Source organism: Leuciscus leuciscus (assembly GCF_965113295.1).
Source record: "Leuciscus leuciscus genome assembly, contig: SUPER_11_unloc_10, whole genome shotgun sequence".
Taxonomy (NCBI): domain Eukaryota; kingdom Metazoa; phylum Chordata; class Actinopteri; order Cypriniformes; family Leuciscidae; genus Leuciscus; species Leuciscus leuciscus.
Window position 1 is genome coordinate 246,515 of NW_028118537.1, and position 26,485 is coordinate 272,999.

Genomic DNA, 26,485 nt, shown 5'->3' on the forward strand with positions numbered 1-26,485 from the left:
TCTAATTAAAAAAGTTTATAATGAAAGTGTGTGTGTGTGTGTATATATATACACTACTGGTCAAAAGTTTTAGATCTGTAAGATTTTTTATGTTTTTAAAAGAAGTCTCTTCTGTTTACCAAGGCTGCATTTATTTGATAAAAAACAATAAAAAAAATTAAAAAACAGTAATATTGTGAAATATTATGACAATTTTAAAAAACTGTTTTCAATTTTAATATATTTTAAAATGTAATTTATTCCTCAGATGATCGCTGAATTTTCAGCATCATTACTCCAGTCTTCAGTGTCACATGATCCTTCAGAAATCATTTTAATATGCTGATTTTATGCTCAAAAAACATTCATTATTATTTTCAATGTTGAAAACAGTTGTGTACAATTATATATTTTTTTTCTTTGATGAATAGAAAGTTCAAAAGAACTTTACTGTATATTCACATAGAAAACAGCTGTTTTAAATTGTAATAATATATCACAATATTTTTTAATCAAATAAATGCAGCCTTGGTGAGCAGAAGATACTTCTTTTAAAAACATAAAAAATCTTACCGATCTAAAACTTTTGACCGGTAGTGTGTGTGTGTGTGTGTGTGTGTGTGTGTGTGTGTGTGTGTGTGTGTGTGTGTGTGTGTGTGTGTGTGTGTGTGTGTGTGTGTGTGTGTGTGTGTGTGTGTGTGTGTGTGTGTGTGTGTGTGTGTGTGTGTGTGTGTGTGTGTGTGTGTGTGTGTGTGTGTGTGTGTGTGTGTGTGTGTGTGTGTGTGTGTGTGTGTGTGTGTGTGTGTGTGTGTGTGTGTGTGTGTGTGTGTGTGTGTGTGTGTCTGTGTGTGTGTGTGTGTGTGTGTGTCCGTGTGTGTGAAATGTTATATGACAAAAAAGCTTAAAAACTAAACGTATAGGAAGATGATTGCTAATATAATGAAAGTTTAAGTTAGACAAAGAAACATACTTGGGTCATATGATTCCATAAATCCAAATGGGCCATAATCAAAAGTGATAGAAAGCAGACTGAAGTTATCTGTGTTGCAGACTCCTGTGTGAAGATGCAGATCATGATGTTGTGCATTTTGCGTATTAAGCTTGATCTATAATGATAAATCTATGTGATAACTAAACAAGTAAAGCAGAGTGAACTAACCATGAGCAAAACCAACCGACATCCAGTGGGCGATTAAATGTGCCGTTTCATTCAGCACTCGAGAGAAAAACACCTTCACACAACATGAAATCCATTCAAATATAGTGAGACTGATCAGACAATATAAAATAATCTTGTATTACAGCTAAACAGCAGAGAGACACAGATACTCACCACATACTTGTCAGGGTCATTTGTTGCTATAGATTTAAAATGCTCTTTAATTACAAAGTCCAACAATGTCCTGAAAATTAAAAAGAAAAAGAAATTAAAAAGCAAATAAGAGTGAGAAAAAAAATATTATCTCCCAAGTTAATGTTAATATACCGTAGGACATCTAACTCTCCAGTTCTAGTTAATATCTCCAGTGAACCGATACGAAACCAGGACTTGGCCAGACGCAGAACAACCGCTCCTGATAGATACAGAGAACAATCACATAAAGCTGAGGAGGATAAAGAACTTAGTTACTCGATTTTTCCAAATCTGATCGTATTTTACCTCTTTCTTTTATGACACTGCCATTATAAAACGGATCCCTCCAAACAGGTTCCTCACTCACAACCAGACTGACAAACAATAAAGGCAAAAAAATGGAAAAGGTATAAATGAAAAAAAAAAACTGTTGGAGTATAGAAGCAACCCTAATGCTCTACCAACTCAGATGGCTTGGTCATGTTGTGAGAATGCCGCCAAGTCGCCTTCCACGTAAGATACTCTATGGTCAATTACATCTTGGCTCCCGATTTACAGGCGCTCAAAAAAAGAGGCTGAAAGACCAACTAAAAGGAAGAAGTGTGTGATAAAGCCCAAATCCCTGGAAACTAGTGCAGCGAATCGCACGCTCTGGCAACAACTCTGTCAGAATGGAGTACAAGCTACGAAGACAGGAGAACTGAACATCGCCTGACTAAAAGACATCAGAGAAAGCAGGCCATGCTTGTTCCTGCCCCCTTAAGGCCATCAGGAGAAACTTTTACATGCCCTGTCTGTAAAAGACAGTGTGCATCCCGCATCGGACTATATAGTCATCAAAGAACCCACAAATTATAGGAGAAGTTATCATCGGACGACGATGGACTACCCAGAAGTGTGTACCTGAGGGCACTGCTGGTACATGTGTGTGTGTGTGTGTGTGTGTGTGTGTGTGTGTGTGTGTGTGTGTGTGTGTGTGTGTGTGTGTACCTGAGGGCTCTGCTGGTACATGTGTGTGTGTGTGTGTGTGTGTGTGTGTGTGTGTGTGTGTGTGTGTGTACCTGAGGGCTCTGCTGGTACATGTGTGTGTGTGTGTGTGTGTGTGTGTGTGTGTGTGTGTGTGTGTGTGTGTGTGTGTGTGTGTGTGTGTGTGTGTGTGTGTGTGTGTGTGTGTGTGTGTGTACCTGAGGGCTCTGCTGGTACATGTGTGTGTGTGTGTTTGTGTGTACTCGTCTATCTATCTAACTGGGGACCTTGGTGTCGTTACACACTCACTAACAGGGGACCGTCGAGCCAAGTGGGAACATTTTTCAAGTCCCCTGTTGGTCATGCTTTAAAACATGTTAAAATCAGCTAAAACACGCTCTGGTTAATTTTGTACATTTTTGACCAAGTGGGGACTTACATGTGTGTGTGTGTTTAAGTCCATACTCAGCAGCGCTCCTGTAGGCTGGAGCAGGAACTGCAGTGGCCCATTAACACACGTCGTTCACACTTCTCTATTGTCTGAATGGCTGCTGTCCTAGAGAGGCTCTGAGACTGTAGAGCTGCTGTTTAACTGCTTAGTTCAGGAGCTTTCAGTAACACTTTATAATAACTCCACGCTATTAATCATTAGTTAAGCATTAGTAAACAGTTAATTCATTTATAAAGCATTAATATACACTAATAAGCAGTATATAAATGCAGTTATAAATGCTTTATTCCTGTTTTAAAAGCATATCTATAATGTGTTTAATAATTGTATTTTCATACTTTATTAATGATCAATTTATCATTTCTAAATGAAGTATAGCATCATTTCCAAAGCAGTTATTTAGGAGTTGTCAGTGGTTCATAAGATCCCTTAGAAAGTGTGAGTAAATGATTAAACTATTTCAATGTACATTCATACATCATACACTTATTATTCAGACATATAGTAATAGTTACTTAGTGTGTTAATAAATGCTTTATTAACATGTATTTCTACTGTAGTTCAGGTAGTTATAAAACATTTAGTAGAGGTCAGTTCACTATTTTTTGTGAGCTCATCTAAAGTGAGGACTAGTTATGCTAGTTATGTAGGAGATTTAAAGGCTGTTCATATTTCTATGTTCTCTATCACTGTGTTGTGTTGTGTGTGTTTCCTTTTTCTGTTTAGAAGATAAATGAGTCTTTAAATCTCCTTTATAAATGCTTTAGGCATAACTAGTCCTCACTTTTGCTCACAAAATAGTGAACTGACCACTACTAAATGCTTTATAACTCCCTGAATCTACTAAATTTACTCTAAGTGATTTTATTAATCACTGACAACTCCTAAATAACTGCTTTGTAAATAATGCTATACTTCATTTAGAAATGATAAATTGATAATTAATAAAGTATGAAAATACAATTATTAAACACATTATAGATATCCTTCTAAATCAATAATACAGCATTTAAAGCTGTATTTATAAACGGCTTATTAATGTCTGCTTTATGAATTATGATTTAACTGTTTACTAATGCTTAACTAATGATTAATAAGATGCAGATATTATAAAGGGTTACCATATATATTATATTATATTTTTCATAATATAACTTCAAATATGCATTTTTTTATAAAAAATAAAAAAAACATGCCAAGAGGGGATCTGCAACTAAATGTTATAATTATAATGTAATTATTATTATATTATAAAGGTATTAATAATGTGACTGATAGTATTGGCTGCCTATTAATTAAAACATAATTTCTAAAAAAAAAAAAAAAAAAATCAATAGACATGTCCTTATTTTTCTGTTTCCTTTGTTTCTAGGATGTTGATGTACAGAGATATTCAGTGTTTGAAATATTGCTCAATTTAAATGCAACCAAACATATGTCGTTTGTTACCATCCAACAGTGGACCTTTCTTGAAGATCTAATTCAAAACTTTTGAGTTGACTTGTTGCATCTGGTCATTTTGAAGAAACAAAAATGAAATACACAATTTTCTTTTAAGGTCTTTTTTCATAATATAACTTCAAATATGCAAATAATAATAATATTTTAAACATGCCAAGATGGAATATCATCTCTGAACGATTTCTACCTATACAAGAGGGGACTCGCAATAGCCTGCAATGGAACTGTGTGTGTGTGTGTGTGTGTGTGTGTGTGTGAACAGTTAAGTCTGTCTTTATTTTGTAACTATAGTTACAAAATAAAGACAGACTTAATTGAATTGAATTGCTTGAGGAAAGACCATTTAAATCTACAACGGGGTAAAAAATACAGACGGTCCGGCAGCAACAGTTCAAAAGCAGAGGCGAGAATATCCTCTTATCATTCATAATATAATTTTTTTACTTTCTATGCTTGGTTATGCAGTCCCTAACAATTTACTTGCCATTGTTATGTGTCATTGCACACACACATACATATCTATATTACTAACAGACCAATGTCGCTCTACACTGGCCGAGAGGGGACTCTCGGAACGATCTCTATCTATACAAGAGGGGACTTGGCTGCAATGGAGCTGTGTGTGTGTGTGTGTGTGTGTGTGTGTGAACAGTGAAGTGAACTGGCAGTGAAGTCTGTCTTCATTATGTAACTATATATATATAGTGTATTATATAGTATATTATATATTACGCCTTTTATCATTCATAACATTATTTTTCTTATTTAACGCTTATTTTCTCTCTTCATAGATACTTTCTATGCTTGGTTATGCAGTCCCTTTAGGGTTTATAGGATTAATCAAACAGAAATAGCTCTTTAAGGTAACGATTTCAAGTCATATAGTGACCTATATTTAGTATAGCGTAAAGCATACTTTATACAGTGAATAATGATTTTATTAATCAAAATGAACTTCGCGTCCCCAGTTGGATGGTAAAGAACGATACGTGTTTGGCTGCTTTGTACATTTCTTGCCATCCCAAACACACTGTAAAGATTTTGGAGGTCAATCTCAAAATGTTATGTCGACTTGCTGCACTGAACATTTTTAGTTGGTTCAGTTGAAATATATGAAGTAGGGATGTTTATTTAACATTTTGTTTTCTGACTGAAAGCTGATGGTTGTTAACCAGTCATCATCAGTTAACTGACATGATTTGAAGGTTAGATTAGAATTAAATGGACTTAAAATAGAATAGTCTGTGACCGATTCAAATACCTAAAAAATGTAGATTTACATGTGCAAATAGCAGCATAAACAACAGAACATGAGGATTCACACATCAAGCACCCGCAGTGCTTCTGTGAACACAGTAAACCAGAATAAAAGTGTATATATAACTGTATATATAATAAATAGGCCAACTTAAATGAACAATTAACAAAACTAAAGTGCAATAAATAATACACGCTTTAGGGTCTGTTTACACGACATCATTTTCAACTGAAAACTGAAAACGTTTTGGCCGTTCATTTCAACGAAAATGCCATTTTGGGGGCCTGACAATGCAAGCTTTTGAAAACGAGTTTTTGTGAGCTCATCTAAAGTGAGGACTAGTTATGCCTTGTAAAGCATTTATAAAGGAGATTTAAAGGCTGTTAATATTTCTATGTTCTCTATCACTGTGTGTGTTTGTTCCCTTTTTCTGTTTAGAAGATAACTGAGTCTTTAAATCTCCTTTATAAATTATTTACAAAGCATAACTAGTCCTCACTTTAGATGAGCTCGCAAAATAGTGAACTGACCACTACTAAATGCTTTATAACTCTCTGAATCTACTATATTTACTCACACTTTCTAAGTGATCTTATTAATCACTGTAAACACCTAAATAACTGGTTTGTAAATAATGCTATACTTCATTTAGAAATGATAAATTGATAATTAATATTTAATAAAGTATGAAAATGCAATTATTAAACACATTATAGATATGCTTCTAACTCAATAATACAGCGTTTAAAGGTGTATTTATAAACTGCTTATTAATGTCTGCTTTATGAATTATGATTTATCTGTTTACCAATGCTTAACTAATGATAATAGGATGCAGTTATTATAAAGGGTTACCATATATATTATATTATATTTCTCATAATATAACTTCAAATATGCATTTTTTTTATATATATTAAAAAAAAAAACATGCCAAGAGGGGATCTGCAACTCAATGTCATATTTATAATGTAATTATTATTATATTATTAAGATATTAATAATGTGACTGATAGTATTGGCTGCCTATTAATTAAAACATAATTTCTACTCTTAAAAAAATCAATAGACATGTCCTTATTTTTCTGTTTCCTTTATTTCTAGGATGTTGATGTACAGAGATATTCAGTGTTTGAAATATTGCTAAATTTAAATGCAACCAAACATATGTCGTTCGTTACCATCCAACAGTGGACCTTTCTTGAAGATCTAATTCAAAACTTTTGAGTTGACTTGTTGCATCTGGTCATTTTGAAGAAACAAAAATGAAATACACAATTTTCTTTTAAGGTCTTTTTTCATAATATAACTTCAAATATGCAAAAAATAATAATATTTTAAACATGCCAAGATGGAATATCAACGATTTCTACCTATACAAGTGGGGACTCGCAATAGCCTGCAATGGAACTGTGTGTGTGTGTGTGTGTGTGTGTGTGAACAGTTAAGTCTGTCTTTATTTTGTAACTATAGTTACAAAATAAAGACAGACTTAATTGAATTGAATTGCTTGAGGAAAGACCATTTAAATCTACAACGGGGTAAAAAATACAGACGGTCCGGCAGCAACAGTTCAAAAGCAGAGGCGAGAATATCCTCTTATCATTCATAATATAATTTTTTTACTTTCTATGCTTGGTTATGCAGTCCCTAACAATTTACTTGCCATTGTTATGTGTCATTGCACACACACATACATATCTATATTACAAACAGACCAATGTCGCTCTACACTGGCCGAGAGGGGACTCTCGGAACGATCTCTATCTATACAAGAGGGGACTTGGCTGCAATGGAGCTGTGTGTGTGTGTGTGTGTGTGTGAACAGTGAAGTGAACTGGCAGTGAAGTCTGTCTTCATTATGTAACTATATATATATAGTATATTATATAGTATATTATATATTACGCCTTTTATCATTCATAACATTATTTTTCTTATTTAACGCTTATTTTCTCTCTTCATAGATACTTTCTATGCTTGGTTATGCAGTCCCTTTAGGGTTTATAGGATTAATCAAACAGAAATAGCTCTTTAAGGTAACGATTTCAGGTCACTATAGTGACCTATATTTAGTATAGCGTAAAGCATACTTTATACAGTGAATAATGATTTTATTAATCAAAATGAACTTCGCGTCCCCAGTTGGATGGTAAAGAACGATACGTGTTTGGCTGCTTTGTACATTTCTTGCCATCCCAAACACACTGTAAAGATTTTGGAGGTCAATCTCAAAATGTTATGTCGACTTGCTGCACTGAACATTTTTAGTTGGTTCAGTTGAAATATATGAAGTAGGGATGTTCATTTAACATTTTGTTTTCTGACTGAAAGCTGATGGTTGTTAACCAGTCATCATCAGTTAACTGACATGATTTGAAGGTTAGATTAGAATTAAATGGACTTAGAATAGATAGGTGTCTGTGACCAATTCAAAAACCTAAAAAATTTAGATTTACATGTGCAAATAGCAGCATAAACAACAGAACATGAGGATTCACACATCAAACACCCGCAGTGCTTCTGTGAACACAGTAAACCAGAATAAAAGTGTATATATAACTGTATATATAGTAAATAGGCCAACTTAAATGAACAATTAACAAAACTAAAGTGCAATAAAGAATGGACACTTCAGGGTCTGTTTACACGACATAATTTTCAATTTTCACCTGACAATGCAAGCTTTTGAAAACGAGTTTCAAAGTGCAAGGTTTTGAAAACGATGCCTTTACCATCTGCATGTAAACAACATAAACGTGAATTTGTGAAATTGGTATGTCATTCCAACCCGGTCACACTAAATGTGTCTCTATAGCACACATTGTGTTTATTGTGCAATTTATACGCGAAAAGGAGTTTCTGTGTGCATATGATACGCATGGGTGGGTTTAGGGTAGGTTTAGTAATGGTGTGTAATATGTAATATGTATTATATGTTTGGTTAGGATTAGTGTTGTAGGGTGCATGACGTGTGTATTCACCTTATTTTCCACGAGGGTGACGCCATTACGTTCGTTTTGTCATCTTACTTCCGGCTGAGAGGGACCTCAACTTCCGTCTGAAAGGACGCTAGTTTCTAGACGTAATTCTATTGTTCTAACGGTAAAATATGTCAAGTATTATATGCTCAGTTAGGGGCTGCCATAACAATTGGATTAAGAGGATAGAACAATTTAACCAACAGTGTTACGAACACAATGTAAAGCGATCGGAATGTTGTGGTGTACTTTACGATTTACACCCGGATGTGCCGTGTCAGTTTAGCGGAAGTCGGATGACAAATTGCGGAAGCGCAAAGTATTAAAAGTGGGCGGGGCGGAATAAGGTGAATTACACGCAATAAAGTGCTATCATATGAATAAATGCATGAATAAGCCTTTCTGCATCTGACAGGGATAAAGAAGTTTGAATTCTGGCAATATTTTTAAGATGGAAAAATGCAGATTTTGAAACCATTTTGATATGGGCATCAAATGACAAATGCGGATCAAAGATAACACCTAGATTTCGCACTTGTGATGCTGGAGACAATAATTCAGAATCAGAAAACAGACTTAGACAGTTATGTTTGTGCAAATCTGTCAGCATACCAAAAAGTAACAGTTCCATTTTTGATTTGTTAAGCTTAAGATAGTTGTCATGCATCACTTACCTTTATTTCTTCCAGACATACGGTAAGAGCTGTAATTGCGAGATTTGGATCAGGGAGTGAGCTAACATAGATCTGCATGTCATCAGCATAACAAGGAAAAACCCTGTACCGTACTTTCTAATAATGTCACCAAGCGGCAACATATAGATGCAGAACAAAGTAGGTCCTAGTACTGACCCCTGCGGGACGCCCTGCTGTACTAATGTTGCCTCCGATTTGTTCTTCCCCAAATAAATATACCGCAAAGAGATGCCAGAGGTGCCTAACAAAACACGCAACCTGTCAAGGAGGATGATATGACATAGAGGGCCCTATCTTGCACCCAGCGCAAGTGACTTTGTACACCGACGCATGTATCATTCTTATTTTGCACCCGCGCACAGCGGACTTTTCCCTCCACAGAAGCACGTCGGTAAGTTAGGAAATACACTTGCGCTCCCGGGGGCGGTTCAGCGCAAAGAGGAGGCGTGTTCCGGCGCAAACGTTTCTTCTTGCTATTTTGCAGGTTTAGAAAACAATTGCGCCACTAACCAGGAAAAAATTGTTTAAAGTCAGTGGCGCGTTGCGCATGTTATTCATATGCTATTTTAAGGGTGCATGCTTGGCCATAATCAATGTAGCGTGTGCACAACGCGCACTTTGATTCTCTCATCTACACAGAAGCAGCAGTTTTCATTTTTGCAAATCATACATTATTACGATAGATAGATAGATAGATAGATAGATAGATAGATAGATAGATAGATAGATAGATAGATAGATAGATAGATAGATAGACAATTTATTATAAAAGCATACATCTAGCTTACACATTTACCCAAATTATCATACACCTGTTTAACCGAAGTTAATTTGGGTGGGTTTCTCCATTTCAATGTAACTTCTCTCTTTTACGGCCGTGACGAGAGCGTTGCTCTCCTTGGCTGTGAACCGCTCCTGGCGCGCGCCTGGCAAATCCGCCATTACAATAGCAATCCGCTATGGAAAAAGCGCGTTTGCTCTTAAAGGGAATGTGAGATGTCGCTCTGATTGGTTTATTTCACGTTACGCCCAAACCACACCTATGAATAATGAAGCTACTTCAGACCAACCCATTTTAGATTTGCGCCTGGCGCAAGAGTCATTTATCCCGCCGGGAAAATAGCAACAGCGCCGAGACCCGCCCACAAAGTTACTTGCGCTTTGTGCTTTGACACTTGCGTTTCAGATCGTTAAAATAGGGCCCATAGTGTCAAAAGCAGCGCTAATGTCTAGCAGAACCAAAATGCTGCAAGCACCCATATCAGCAGAAACATTAGGCGTTTCTCAATAGCAAGTACGCACAGTTTGGACTTGCCAAGTCCAGCTCAGGAGAATGACTCCCGAGGACGCGAGTCCGGTAATTCTGCTAATGGAACAGCACGTTCTTCAAAGCGTCAGTCAGCTCGCTCTGCTACTCCGGTTATCTCTGTATGTACATTTTAGGCAACAATAAAACAAAATATGTTATAAAACACCACACTGCCTCTTTTCGTTTTCATTTAAAGAAATCTTAAACATTATAGCCACACAAATGGTGATTGCCTGGATCTCACAACCTGGATCAAATTTTCATAAATCTTTATAAATAAACCACAGATTTGAGCTTTAAACAACTACATTCTCGCCTGAAAAACTCTTAAATTTACATTTCGTGACACAGTAACAGTAGTATTATATTTCAACTGTAAATTAAAAGATGGCGCTTCTTATGTTGTCATTCCCCTTGTAGCACGCGCAAGTGACGATTCTCTGTCAACCAATCAACGTCCTGCAGTTAGTCTAGCTCCACCCTTTAGTACCATACCACTGTGCTGGTACCCCAACGGAAGGGTACGCAAAAAGTGTTAAGGTTCGGCTTTTTGGTACCATTCACAACTTTTGACAGTGGAAACGGAAATAAATGCATACCGTACCGTACCGTACCGCTCAGTGAAAACAAGCCATTAGAGATTAGAGTCGAATCTTCCCTAACAATTTTTAAGTCTCTTTTAAAAAGGTATTTGTTTTCTCTGGCGTATTGATTTTTTTTTTTTTTTAAATGTATATATTATATTATATTTTTGTGTATTAGAGTGTGTATATATAGGATACGTATTTAGTTGTCTTGTACAGCACTTTGGCCAGTCTTGTGGCTGTTTTAAATGTACTTTATAAATTAATTAAACTTGAAACTACTGATAATAGATCAAAATTCTTACTGTCAGTTAACCGGTTAGTCATAGTATTCTCAATGTATTTTAACACTGGCACTTTAGTTGAACCATCTGAATATTTTAAATGCAACAATCAACATAAAATTGAGTTTTGACCTTTGTGTATTTTTTTTACAGTGTATTTTTTAGGGCAATAAACCCAGACAGCAACATAGTGTTGGCCCAGATCCGGCCCACATCCGGGCTGTGTGGATTCCAGATGTGGGCCAGATCCGGGCCGATACTATGTAGCTGTCTGAGACTGGTGTTTTAGTGTTATTATGAACATCGCCATCACATTCAGAGATACTGCTAAATGTAAAAGCAATCAAACGTGTCATTCTTTATTATCAAACAGTGGACAAAATAAGTAAATTTGTGTAATGAAATGAATATAACATGTGCATGCATACTGCTGCTGCTTATCTTTAGCATGTACACTAACTTGTGAGGAAATGGGCATGGAATGGTGAAAAAATGCTGACCTAAAAATGGTTACACTTAATTTAAGTGATATTACTTAACATTAATGAACCAACATACAATAAAACTACCAAAACACATCATTCATGTCTCAAATTAAGGCATTCTTTCAGAACTCTAGTGAAGGTTTCAGCCAACAAACATAAATTAAATATACAAAACAAAAAACACACAAACAACAGGGAGCAATATGCACTATTTTCTGCTGTTCAGAATTCAATGCAGTTTATGTTACATGGTTCATGTTTACATTAATGTACAAACCTTTTGTATAGATGGTGATGAAAATGAAAGACTAAGACTTGTGTATGTGTTTAGCTACATCTTATTTTTTCTGATTTAAAAAAAAATTATATTTCAGAATAATATATATCAATGTGGTATACGGTAGAAATATTACACATTTCAGTCTAGCTTAGGTTTTTAAATTAAATAACACAGTCTTGGAAATAATATGTAAGCATGTGCAAATAAGCCTGTATAGTAAATCAAGTTCTGTTGGTCTTTGTGTTTAAGTGAGAAATTAATTCATTTAAATCGAAAGATCTCAATGTTTATAAGATCTTTCAATTATGTTTAACAGTTTTGAGTGTATAAAAGAGTGTATAAAAATGGGCTCTGAGTTTTGGCAGTGGTTGTGTCTAAGTGAAATATGTAGTTTGGAAGATGTAGTCACTGAATGCATTAATACAACATTGAATGACACAGACATTTGCAACACTTCTACAGTAATACCGTAGTAAAATATATTCAGAATCTAAAAAATTAAATACTATCAAAACAATTAGATGTAGCTGAACACATACAGGTATTAATCTTTCAGTTTCATCACCATCTATAAAAAGGGGAAACTTGGGGGAAAATGTGTACTGTACTGTAAACAATGACCATGTAACATATAATGCTGTGAATTCTGAACAACAGAAAACAGCAGAAATATTTTATAATGCTTCCTGTTATTTGTGTTTTTTTATTTAACGTGTGTTTTTTGGGGGTAAAACCTTTTCTAGTGTTCTGGAAGAATGAGTTGATCTGAGACATGAATGAAGTTTCAGTGCATTTTGAATGTGAATTGAACTGCTGTCAAGCTGTAAGTTGGTTTGGAGAAGATATCATGGTCTTTTAACCTGACATCATTTAAGACATCATTTAAGACTGTGGTATAAATGATTGAATGATTTAACCATAACTCATTACTATCCTTGATATTCTAAAATAGGTATTTTTCATGTGTATGTAGACTAGGGTGTGTGAATTAAGTTGTTGCACTTCCCCCCCCACACACAATTTACATATCAATGCAGGAAGGCCTTAAAGGCCAGTGTTTTTCTTAGGTGAGAAAACTGGCCAACAACCCCCAGAGTAGTGTTACCAATATCTGTGCAACTTCTCAAATACACTAGAATAAACTAGAGAAAACGCTGGGATTTACCCTGCCAAATTAAATTAAATTACAGGTTTTTACAATCACTAGGACACATTTCTCAATATTTAGGTACATTTTCAAAACTCTTCACTCAGTTCTCCTAACCAACTTACAGCTTGACAGCAGTTAATTTCTCATTCAAAATGCACTGAAACTTCATGTCTCAGATCAACTCATTCTTCCAGAACACTAGAAAAGATTTAACAACAAACACACTTTGTCACTCATAAAACAAACAAAAAAAACACAAACAACAGGAGCATTACACAATGTTTTCTTTTGTAAAATGCTTTCATAAAACAAGAATGACACTATCTACTGTTTATAATTCACTGCAGTTGATGTTACATAATCCTTTTTGATTACAGCCCAGTTATCATCTATGATAATATTGAGCAGGTGGATACCTATAAGTTTATAGGTGTGGTCATTGATCGTTCATTTACTTGGAAAGCCCACATTGATTATCTTTGTTCAAAATTCCGGCAACGATTGTATTTTTTAAGAAGACTTAGGCTGTTTGGTGTAAATCAGAGAATTATGCAATTATTTCATTATGCCGTTTTAGGTAGTCTTTTAAATTATTGGATGCACACTTCATATGGCAATCTTTTGGTCCAATTAAAATCACAGCTTGTACGTCTTGTGAAAACTGCAATGTAAGTTATGGGTGTAAGAGAGTACTCATCACTTCAATCAATTTATGAATCGTGGATTTTTTTTTAAATGCACAGACAATAGTGAGTGATTCAAGCCATGTTTTATTTCCAATGTATCAGCTTCTGCCATCGTGGAGACGGTATAGAGTCCCACTGAGTAAGAGTAACCGTTACAAAAAAATCATTTATTCCTGTATCTATTAATATGTTAAATAGCAAGATGTAGTAATGCCGTTTTTTAAAATTCTTTTTGGTTTGTGTGTGTATGTATATGTTGTGTACTAATGCAGCTTTGAGTCCAAGACAAATTTCCTGAAAAAGGGCAATAAAGTAAAGTATACTAACAAACTAACTTTTTAACATTACTGTACTAAAATATTCCTAAGTTTCCCCTTTTGTATAGATGGTGATGAAACTGAAAGACTAACACTTACATCTAATTATTTTGATTATATTATATTTTAGAATCAGAATATCTATTTCAATGTGATTGAAATTACTTGTTATTTTTAACAGTTTAACAGTACTATTATTATTAACAGTTTTAAAAAGAGTATGTAAACATGTGCAAATTAGCCTGTATAGAACATAAAGTTCTGTTGGTGTTTGTGTTTAAGAATAATGAATGTAAATGGAACAAAATGCATTCAATGACATCTTTCAAAGCAGTGATCCACAGTTTAGCTCACATAGACGGATGGTGTGATCACTGTGTGAAGAGAGTTTTGAAAAAGTGACTTTAGAATTGGGAAACTTACATTTTATTTGTGTTTGGAATAATCATTAATTTAGTTTCATTGCGAACATAGTGCTAAACAAGTAAACAAGATTTTATATTTAAATATTATATTATAATATATAATACTGATTTCAGAAAATCCCTTGGAGTGTGAATGAACAGAAATCAAACAATCGCGGGACAAATTATCAGTGTATTTTCCGGAATCTCTGTGTGAACGGGGCTTATGTGAGCCAAACTGTGGATCATTTATTATTGCTTTGGCAAATTTTTTTATTTATTTCTCACTTAACACAAACACCAACAGACATTTATGTTCTTTACAGGCCAATTTGCAGATGTTTTAAATTCTGAATCTAAAAAAAAACAAAAACAAAAAAAATATATTTAACTAAACACCTATACAAGTGTTAATCTCAGTTTCATATTTTTGTACAGTATTGTAAACGTGGATAATGTAACATTAACTGCAGTGAACAGTAGATAGTGTAATTCTTGTTTTATTTATTTTTTAAATACATTTTTACAAAAGAAAACTTTACAAAATAAATTTGGCAGGGTAAATCCCAGCGTTTTCTCTAGTTTATTCTAGTGTATTTGAGAAGTTGCACAGATATTGGTAACAGGACTCTGAGGGTTGTTGGCCAGTTTTCTCACCTAAGAAAAACACTGGCCTTTAAGGCCTTCCTGCATTGATATGTAAATTGCGTGTGGGGGGGAAGTGCAACAACTTAATTCACACACCCTAGTCTACATACACATGGAAAATACCTATTTTAGAATATCAAGGATAGTAATGAGTTATGGTTAAATCATTCAATCATTTATACCACAGTCTTAAATGATGTCTTAAATGATATCAGTGCTATCGTCCATATGACTTCATTTTAAAAACTATATTTATTCCAATAAATTAATTTATTTTTCTTTCTTTGTTTTTTTGAGTTATCAATAAGTAAAAAGTGTGAATATTTTCGTAACTTAATATTTTCTATAATAAAATTAATTTCATTGGACTTCACCATAAATTGATTTCACAAAACTCATTTTAAAAGTTTATACCAGACGTAAAAAGACACGACCCGCCCACCTGCAACAACGGAAGAACAAGCCCGGACAAATTGTTCACTCTCGTCTGTTCCAGGAGTTTATTCGACCAGGGTTTTCCACGGAGCCGGATAATTTATACTTCACGTACCCCATGTAAGTAACTCTTTGTATTGTTAAAAGTTTGATTTTACCCTAATTAACGTGTTTGTGTTGTGCAATCTGCAAAAGCATAACGTTACGTTAGCTCTGTTTCCTACAAACTTTTGCGACCCGCCAAATTTGAATGTGCTCTATCTCAAACAGCTCGTTAACTTGAGCCACATACTGTATAAATCTACATGTGTGTGCAATGTATAAGTTATGTTGTCTTTGTGTGGTAGTTTAATGTTTCAGAGGTGTTTATAACTTCAAAAACATTGTCGTTGCTTCGACATAGTTTAGGAGTGGAGGTAACGTTAACGTTAAGTTACAGACACACACGAAGCCACAGCTAACTTAACGTTAGCTGAGTGATTATCAATTAGTCCAAAGCTGTTTAATTATGGTAAAGCATAGTTAAGGCAAATATACGGCAGTTCATCTTTCACAAATGTGTACGCTCACAATGTACTCTATGCATAGGCCTAACTCATAACCCAAATTTTATATTTCTATTGCTCTGTAATTATTGGGTGCAGATGTCTAACTCCTGCCTCTTGATATATTTATATTTTGTTAATGCATTTTAAAACCATTTGTTTAAGTGAAAATATTTTTGACTAATTTATTTGTATTAACATCCCTCCTCCCAATATTGTAATTAGTTATGCCTGTAGGTGCTGTATGATGATATCATTACAAAAATTCAGTGGGGTTTTTACACGAGGTTTCAGATTATTTTCTAAGATAAGTTCTGCGATGAACTAAAGTTAATCATTCTTGTTTTGTTCAGCAGGATAATCTTCACTTGTATTTTAAGTGTATTTTTTAAAGGGCTTTCATCACACTTGTATTCAAAAGGCTAACTAACTTCTTTTTTTCTCTCCCCAGATGGGATGGCCCTGTAAATTGTGCAGCACTGTGGTACAAGGAAAGAGTGACATTTTAAAGCATTGTATACTGCATCAGGGGACCTTTGGACACGGCCATGCCTTGCCTTGTATTCATATAGATTGCCCATGTTCTTTTAAATCCTGGAGTACCTTCCACTCTCGCCTCTCAAGATACCACCCAGAAGCTAAATCCCTTAATTCACCACAAGTAAGTCTTTCATTTACGAAGAGGATTTTTTTTAACACATATTTGTTTTCCATCAACAAATGAGATTGTTTGTCTTAAATACTTCATTTTTATCTCAAAGGGGGCTGCAGAGACCACTGTTCATGAGGACCTGAAAAAGAAGGATATGAGCATCTATGTCTGCCGTGAGCCAGATGCAGTAGGAATCATCATTGAGGGAATACCAGTCCTTATCAATCTTGGAAATCTGGCCAAAGCATGCTGCTTGGGTTGACATGCACTTAATCTCGAGTATCCATCCAAGGTTTCAAAAACATTTGAGGTGTTTCAAAGACTTTTCATGGGACTTGACACACTGTGCCCAAAACCAAGCCCCAAGTTCATGACTCTGAAAAACAAGCTCCTTGCCTAGGCACTCAGACATGACAGACTGTCACTCTGCACTTGTGAACATCTGTTTTCTTTGTCTGTTCAACATCATTATACATTGGACATAACATTGAATTTTTCAGGATGTTATAATGGTTTGTCCTTGTCATGTTTTATACTATGCTGCAGGTCATACTTTCTGGTGTGAAAAAAGTTTATATTTTATACACACAAAATAGCCCTGCTGTGAAGCTGCACTTTTAAAAACTGGTCAGTTAGTGGGATCAGTGAGATGTTTAACTAAAGATGTTTAAAAATATTTACACACGCTGTAAAGGTATTATGCTAAGCTGTACTTTTTAAGTTGAGGAGATGATCATGCTTGTGAACTGTAATGTAAGTGTTAAAATGTTTCAATATTATGTACACACTGTACTGTAAATGTGTTTTACTAACCAGCAGTTTATAAGCTGCAATGATTTAATAAATGTTGGAAATTGACATAGTAGCACCTACTTATTTGAAGCCGTTTCAAAACAAAGAAAGGGCAAATTGGTCAAAATTACTAAAATTAATAAATCAGAAGACATTAACTAGTATTTTTTTCATTTAAATGTTACCTATTTTAATTAAGTCTAATGTGTATAATATGCTGATATGTTTTACATTGATTGTACTCAATTTATTGGCTTTTTCTGAAAATGCTACTTAATATTTTTGCATACACTGAAATGCACATTATTAAGTTGGTCTTACTCAAAATATCAGTTAGTTCACTAAACTTGCAAAAAGTAGTTGGAAAATGTTGCCTTAATTTTTTTAAGTTGAATCTAAGTAACAGTTTTTACAGTGATATCTTCTCCAAACCAACTTACAGCTTGACAGCAGTTCATTTCACATTCAAAATGCACTGAAACTTCATTCATGTCTCAGATCAACTCATTCTTCCAGAACACTAGAAAAGGTTTTACCCCCAAAAAACACACGTTAAATAAAAAAACACAAATAACAGGAAGCATTATAAAATATTTCTGCTGTTTTCTGTTGTTCAGAATTCACAGCATTATATGTTACATGGTCATTGTTTACAGTACAGTACACATTTTCCCCCAAGTTTCCCCTTTTTATAGATGGTGATGAAACTGAAAGATTAATACCTGTATGTGTTCAGCTACATCTAATTGTTTTGATAGTATTTAATTTTTTAGATTCTGAATATATTTTACTACGGTATTACTGTAGAAGTGTTGCAAATGTCTGTGTCATTCAATGTTGTATTAATGCATTCAGTGACTACATCTTCCAAACTACATATTTCACTTAGACACAACCACTGCCAAAACTCAGAGCCCATTTTTATACACTCTTTTATACACTCAAAACTGTTAAACATAATTGAAAGATCTTATAAACATTGAGATCTTTCGATTTAAATGAATTAATTTCTCACTTAAACACAAAGACCAACAGAACTTGATTTACTATACAGGCTTATTTGCACATGCTTACATATTATTTCCAAGACTGTGTTATTTATTTAAAAAACCTAAGCTAGACTGAAATGTGTAATATTTCTACCGTATACCACATTGATATATATTATTCTGAAATATAATTTTTTTTTAAATCAGAAAAAATAAGATGTAGCTAAACACATACACAAGTCTTAGTCTTTCATTTTCATCACCATCTATACAAAAGGTTTGTACATTAATGTAAACATGAACCATGTAACATAAACTGCATTGAATTCTGAACAGCAGAAAATAGTGCATATTGCTCCCTGTTGTTTGTGTGTTTTTTGTTTTGTATATTTAATTTATGTTTGTTGGCTGAAACCTTCACTAGAGTTCTGAAAGAATGCCTTAATTTGAGACATGAATGATGTGTTTTGGTAGTTTTATTGTATGTTGGTTCATTAATGTTAAGTAATATCACTTAAATTAAGTGTAACCATTTTTAGGTCAGCATTTTTTCACCATTCCATGCCCATTTCCACACAAGTTAGTGTACATGCTAAAGATAAGCAGCAGCAGTATGCATGCACATGTTATATTCATTTCATTACACAAATTTACTTATTTTGTCCACTGTTTGATAATAAAGAATGACACGGTTTGATTGCTTTTACATTTAGCAGTATCTCTGAATGTGATGGCGATGTTCATAATAACACTAAAACACCAGTCTCAGACAGCTACATAGTATCGGCCCGGATCTGGCCCACATCTGGAATCCACACAGCCCGGATGTGGGCCGGATCTGGGCCAACACTATGTTGCTGTCTGGGTTTATTGCCCTAAAAAATACACTGTAAAAAAAATACACAAAGGTCAAAACTCAATTTTATGTTGATTGTTGCATTTAAAATATTCAGATGGTTCAACTAAAGTGCCAGTGTTAAAATACATTGAGAATACTATGACTAACCGGTTAACTGACAGTAAGAATTTTGATCTATTATCAGTAGTTTCAAGTTTAATTAATTTATAAAGTACATTTAAAACAGCCACAAGACTGGCCAAAGTGCTGTACAAGACAACTAAATACGTATCCTAAATATACACACTCTAATACACAAAAATATAATATAATATATACATAAAAAAAAAAAAAAAATCAATACGCCAGAGAAAACAAATACCTTTTTAAAAGAGACTTAAAAATTGTTAGGGAAGATTCGACTCTAATCTCTAATGGCTTGTTTTCACTGAGCGGTACGGTACGGTACGGTATGCATTTATTTCCGTTTCCACTGTCAAAAGTTGTGAATGGTACCAAAAAGCCGAACCTTAACACTTTTTGCGTACCCTTCCGTTGGGGTACCAGCACAGTGGTATGGTACTAAAGGGTGGAGCTAGACTAACTGCAGGACGTTGATTGGTTGACAGAGAATCGTCACTTGCGCGTGCTACAAGGGGAATGACAACATAAGAAGCGCCATCTTTTAATTTACAGTTGAAATATAATACTACTGTTACTGTGTCACGAAATGTAAATTTAAGAGTTTTTCAGGCGAGAATGTAGTTGTTTAAAGCTCAAATCTGTGGTTTATTTATAAAGATTTATGAAAATTTGATCCAGGTTGTGAGATCCAGGCAATCACCATTTGTGTGGCTATAATGTTTAAGATTTCTTTAAATGAAAACGAAAAGAGGCAGTGTGGTGTTTTATAACATATTTTGTTTTATTGTTGCCTAAAATGTACATACAGAGATAACCGGAGTAGCAGAGCGAGCTGACTGACGCTTTGAAGAACGTGCTGTTCCATTAGCAGAATTACCGGACTCGCGTCCTCGGGAGTCATTCTCCTGAGCTGGACTTGGCAAGTCCAAACTGTGCGTACTTGCTATTGAGAAACGCCTAATGTTTCTGCTGATATGGGTGCTTGCAGCATTTTGGTTCTGCTAGACATTAGCACTGCTTTTGACACTATATGTCATATCATCCTCCTTGACAGGTTGCGTGTTTTGTTAGGCACCTCTGGCATCTCTTTGCGGTATATTTATTTGGGGAAGAACAAATCGGAGGCAACATTAGTACAGCAGGGCGTCCCGCAGGGGTCAGTACTAGGACCTACTTTGTTCTGCATCTATATGTTGCCGCTTGGTGACATTATTAGAAAGTACGGTACAGGGTTTTTCCTTGTTATGCTGATGACATGCAGATCTATGTTAGCTCACTCCCTGATCCAAATCTCGCAATTACAGCTCTTACCGTATGTCTGGAAGAAATAAAGGTAAGTGATGCATGACAACTATCTTAAGCTTAACAAATCAAAAATGGAACTGTTACTTTTTGGTATGCTGACAGATTTGCACAAACATAACTGTCTAAGTCTGTTTTCTGATTCTGAATTATTGTCTCCAGCATCACAAGTGCGAAATCTAGGTGTTATCTTTGATCCGCATTTGTCATTTGATGCCCATATCAAAATGGTTTCAAAATCTGCATTTTTCCATCTTAAAAATATTGCCAGAATTCAAACTTCTTTATCCCTGTCAGATGCAGAAAGGCTTATTCATGCATTTATTCATATGATAGCACTTTATTGCGTGTAATTCACCTTATTCCGCCCCGCCCACTTTTAATACTTTGCGCTTCCGCAATTTGTCATCCGACTTCCGCTAAACTGACACGGCACATCCGGGTGTAAATCGTAAAGTACACCACAACATTCCGATCGCTTTACATTGTGTTCGTAACACTGTTGGTTAAATTGTTCTATCCTCTTAATCCAATTGTTATGGCAGCCCCTAACTGAGCATATAATACTTGACATATTTTACCGTTAGAACAATAGAATTACGTCTAGAAACTAGCGTCCTTTCAGACGGAAGTTGAGGTCCCTCTCAGCCGGAAGTAAGATGACAAAACGAACGTAATGGCGTCACCCTCGTGGAAAATAAGGTGAATACACACGTCATGCACCCTACAACACTAATCCTAACCAAACATATAATACATATTACATATTACACACCATTACTAAACCTACCCTAAACCCACCCATGCGTATCATATGCACACAGAAACTCCTTTTCGCGTATAAATTGCACAATAAACACAATGTGTGCTATAGAGACACATTTAGTGTGACCGGGTTGGAATGACATACCAATTTCACAAATTCACGTTTATGTTGTTTACATGCAGATGGTAAAGGCATCGTTTTCAAAACCTTGCACTTTGAAACTCGTTTTCAAAAGCTTGCATTGTCAGGTGAAAATTGAAAATTATGTCGTGTAAACAGACCCTGAAGTGTCCATTCTTTATTGCACTTTAGTTTTGTTAATTGTTCATTTAAGTTGGCCTATTTACTATATATACAGTTATATATACACTTTTATTCTGGTTTACTGTGTTCACAGAAGCACTGCGGGTGTTTGATGTGTGAATCCTCATGTTCTGTTGTTTATGCTGCTATTTGCACATGTAAATCTAAATTTTTTAGGTTTTTGAATTGGTCACAGACACCTATCTATTCTAAGTCCATTTAATTCTAATCTAACCTTCAAATCATGTCAGTTAACTGATGATGACTGGTTAACAACCATCAGCTTTCAGTCAGAAAACAAAATGTTAAATGAACATCCCTACTTCATATATTTCAACTGAACCAACTAAAAATGTTCAGTGCAGCAAGTCGACATAACATTTTGAGATTGACCTCCAAAATCTTTACAGTGTGTTTGGGATGGCAAGAAATGTACAAAGCAGCCAAACACGTATCGTTCTTTACCATCCAACTGGGGACGCGAAGTTCATTTTGATTAATAAAATCATTATTCACTGTATAAAGTATGCTTTACGCTATACTAAATATAGGTCACTATAGTGACCTGAAATCGTTACCTTAAAGAGCTATTTCTGTTTGATTAATCCTATAAACCCTAAAGGGACTGCATAACCAAGCATAGAAAGTATCTATGAAGAGAGAAAATAAGCGTTAAATAAGAAAAATAATGTTATGAATGATAAAAGGCGTAATATATAATATACTATATAATATACTATATATAGTTACATAATGAAGACAGACTTCACTGCCAGTTCACTTCACTGTTCACACACACACACACACACACACAGCTCCATTGCAGCCAAGTCCCCTCTTGTATAGATAGAGATCGTTCCGAGAGTCCCCTCTCGGCCAGTGTAGAGCGACATTGGTCTGTTTGTAATATAGATATGTATGTGTGTGTGCAATGACACATAACAATGGCAAGTAAATTGTTAGGGACTGCATAACCAAGCATAGAAAGTAAAAAAATTATATTATGAATGATAAGAGGATATTCTCGCCTCTGCTTTTGAACTGTTGCTGCCGGACCGTCTGTATTTTTTACCCCGTTGTAGATTTAAATGGTCTTTCCTCAAGCAATTCAATTCAATTAAGTCTGTCTTTATTTTGTAACTATAGTTACAAAATAAAGACAGACTTAACTGTTCACACACACACACACACACACACACACACACAGTTCCATTGCAGGCTATTGCGAGTCCCCACTTGTATAGGTAGAAATCGTTGATATTCCATCTTGGCATGTTTAAAATATTATTATTTTTTGCATATTTGAAGTTATATTATGAAAAAAGACCTTAAAAGAAAATTGTGTATTTCATTTTTGTTTCTTCAAAATGACCAGATGCAACAAGTCAACTCAAAAGTTTTGAATTAGATCTTCAAGAAAGGTCCACTGTTGGATGGTAACAAACGACATATGTTTGGTTGCATTTAAATTTAGCAATATTTCAAACACTGAATATCTCTGTACATCAACATCCTAGAAACAAAGGAAACAGAAAAATAAGGACATGTCTATTGATTTTTTTTAAGAGTAGAAATTATGTTTTAATTAATAGGCAGCCAATACTATCAGTCACATTATTAATATCTTAATAATATAATAATAATTACATTATAATTATGACATTGAGTTGCAGATCCCCTCTTGGCATGTTTTTTTTTTTTTTATATATAAAAAAATGCATATTTGAAGTTATATTATGAGAAATATAATATAATATATGGTAACCCTTTATAATAACTGCATCCTATTAATCATTAGTTAAGCATTGGTAAACAGATAAATCATAATTCATAAAGCAGACATTAATAAGAAGTTTATAAATACACCTTTAAACGCTGTATTATTGAGTTAGAAGCATATCTATAATGTGTTTAATAATTGCATTTTCATACTTTATTAAATATTAATTATCAATTTATCATTTCTAAATGAAGTATAGCATTATTTACAAACCAGTTATTTAGGTGTTTACAGTGATTAATAAGATCACTTAGAAAGTGTGAGTAAATATAGTAGATTCAGAGAGTTATAAAGCATTTAGTAGTGGTCAGTTCACTATTTTGCGAGCTCATCTAAAGTGAGGACTAGTTATGCTTTGTAAATAATTTATAAAGGAGATTTAAAGACTCAGTTATCTTCTAAACAGAAAAAGGGAACAAACACACACAGTGATAGAGAACATAGAAATATTAACAGCCTTTAAATCTCCTTTATAAATGCTTTACAAGGCATAACTAGTCCTCACTTTAGATGAGCTCACAAAAACTCGTTTTCAAAAGCTTGCATTGTCAGGCCCCCAAAATGGCATTTTCGTTGAAATGAACGGCCAAAACGTTTTCAGTTTTCAGTTGAAAATGATGTCGTGTAAACAGACCCTAAAGCGTGTATTATTTATTGCACTTTAGTTTTGTTAATTGTTCATTTAAGTTGGCCTATTTATTATATATACAGTTATATATACACTTTTATTCTGGTTTACTGTGTTCACAGAAGCACTGCGGGTGCTTGATGTGTGAATCCTCATGTTCTGTTGTTTATGCTGCTATTTGCACATGTAAATCTACATTTTTTAGGTTTTTGAATCGGTCACAGACTATTCTATTTTAAGTCCATTTAATTCTAATCTAACCTTCAAATCATGTCAGTTAACTGATGATGACTGGTTAACAACCATCAGCTTTCAGTCAGAAAACAAAATGTTAAATGAACATCCCTACTTCATATATTTCAACTGAACCAACTAAAAATGTTCAGTGCAGCAAGTCGACATAACATTTTGAGATTGACCTCCAAAATCTTTACAGTGTGTTTGGGATGGCAAGAAATGTACAAAGCAGCCAAACACGTATCGTTCTTTACCATCCAACTGGGGACGCGAAGTTCATTTTGATTAATAAAATCATTATTCACTGTATAAAGTATGCTTTACGCTATACTAAATATAGGTCACTATATGACCTGAAATCGTTACCTTAAAGAGCTATTTCTGTTTGATTAATCCTATAAACCCTAAAGGGACTGCATAACCAAGCATAGAAAGTATCTATGAAGAGAGAAAATAAGCGTTAAATAAGAAAAATAATATTATGAATGAAAATAGGCATAATATATAATATACTATATATATGTAGTTAAATAATGAAGGCAGACTTCACTGCCAGTTCACTTCACTGTTCACACACACACACACACACACACACACACACACACACACAGCTCCATTGCAGCCAAGTCCCCTCTTGTATAGATAGAGATCGTTCCGAGAGTCCCCTCTCGGCCAGTGTAGAGCGACATTGGTCTGTTAGTAATATAGATATGTATGTGTGTGTGCAATGACACATAACAATGGCAAGTAAATTGTTAGGGACTGCATAACCAAGCATAGAAAGTAAAAAAATTATATTATGAATGATAAGAGGATATTCTCGCCTCTGCTTTTGAACTGTTGCTGCCGGACCGTCTGTATTTTTTACCCCCTTGTAGATTTAAATGGTCTTTCCTCAAGCAATTCAATTTTTGATAACTGATGTTGTTCGTCATTCTTTTCTTTTTTTTACTATGCATATTGTGATCTCTGATGCCTAGGCCTATAAATATATATTTTATTTTATTTAATTTTTTTTGCATATTTGAAGTTATATTATGAAAAAAGACCTTAAAATAAAATTTTGTATTTCATTTTTGTTTCTTCAAAATGACCAGATGCAGCAAGTCACCTCAAAAGTTTTGAATTAGATCTTCAAGAAAGGTCCACTGTTGGATGGTAACGAACGACATATGTTTGGTTGCATTTAAATTGAGCAATAATTCAAACACTGACTTTCTCTGTACATCAACATCCTAGAAAAAAAAAAAGGAAACAGAAAAAAAATGGCATGTCTATTGATTTTATTAAAGTAGAAATTATGTTTTAATTAATAGGCCACAACAGAGAATGAATTTCTTAAAGCAATAACTTTGCTGTAATGTCCACAACATAACGCTTCTGATGTTTTATAGTGCTTTCATTGAAAGTGTGAAAATGAAAGAAAATGAAAAATATCAAATAATATTCTGTATTATTTATTGGTATGGAACTGCTACTGAGGTACAGACGAAATTATTAAGAAAAGTAGTAACAATAAATTGTTAGGGACTGCATAACCAAGCATAGAAAGTATCTATGAAGAGAGAGCGTTAAATAAGAAAAATTATATTATGAATGATAAGAGGATATTCTCGCCTCTGCTTTTGAACTGTTGCCGTCGGGCCGTCTGTATTTTTTACCCCGTTGTAGATTTAAATGGTCTTTCCTAAAAAAAATCATATTTTTAAATTTTTGATAACTGATGGGTTATATATACAGTATATATATATATATATATATATATATATATATATATATATA

The 26,485-nt window shown here is 34.3% G+C and overlaps 1 long non-coding RNA gene across 1 annotated transcript; it reads left to right on the forward strand.

Annotated features, from left to right (window-relative positions):
- The first annotated feature begins 15,551 nt into the window (after positions 1–15,551).
- LOC309510079 lies at positions 15,552–17,782 on the forward strand. The gene is made up of 3 exons (XR_014210195.1): positions 15,552–15,847; positions 16,724–16,933; positions 17,034–17,782. It is a non-coding gene; the product is annotated as an uncharacterized lncRNA (long non-coding RNA).
- Positions 17,783–26,485: the final 8,703 nt, after the last annotated feature.